A 924-nucleotide genomic window follows, 5' to 3' on the forward strand; every position below is an offset into this window, starting at 1 on the left:
CAAGTCCTCTAAAGAGAGTTGTGCTTTGGCTTCTCTTAGCTTTCTCTTCAAGGTCTTTTCAGGTTCAGGATCAGCCTCAACAAGAATGCTTTTGTCTTTGCTTCTGCTCATATGAAAGAGAAGAGAACAAGAAAATATGGAATCCTCTATGTCACAGTATAGAGATTCCTTTAGGTGTCAGAGGAAAAGAAAAGTAGAAGACAGAAGTAAAAAATTCGAACTTATCAGAGAAAATGGAGTTCAAATTTTGCATTAAGGGATAGTGTTAGTCCATAAATAGAAGGATGTGAGAAGAGGGGAGGTGATTTTCGAAAATTAAGTCAAAGATTTTGAAAACATTTTTGAAAAGCATTACTTAATTTTCGAAAATGAAAGTGGAAAAGAAATCAAGTGATTTTTGAAAAAGATTTTGAAATTAGAAATAAAAAAGATTTGATTGAAAAATTGATTTGAAAAAGATGTGGTTAAGAAGATATGATTGGTTTTAAAAAAAATGTGATTGAGAAGATATGATTTGAAAAACATTTTAAAAGATTTGATTTGAAAATTAAAAACTTGACTAACAAGAAAAGATATGATTCAAACATTAAACCTTTCTCAACAGAAAAGGCAACATACTTGAAATGTTGAATCAAATCATTAATTGGTAGCAAGTATCTTTAAAAATGGAAAGAAATTGGTTTTAAAAAAGATTTGATTGAAAAATTGATTTGAAAAAGATTTGATTTTGAAAAGATTTTGAAAACTTAGAAAAAATTTGATTTGAAAACAAAATCTTCCCTTCTAGCCATCCTGGCGTTAAACGCCCAGAATGGTGCACATTCTGGCGTTTAACGCCCAAATCTATACCTTTTTGGGCGTTAAATGCCCAACCAGGTACCCTGGCTGGCGTTTAAACGCCAGTCTGTCCTTCTTCACTGGGCG

The sequence above is a fragment of the Arachis duranensis genome, chromosome 4 (assembly GCF_000817695.3).
Source record: "Arachis duranensis cultivar V14167 chromosome 4, aradu.V14167.gnm2.J7QH, whole genome shotgun sequence".
Classification (NCBI taxonomy): Eukaryota; Viridiplantae; Streptophyta; class Magnoliopsida; order Fabales; family Fabaceae; genus Arachis; species Arachis duranensis.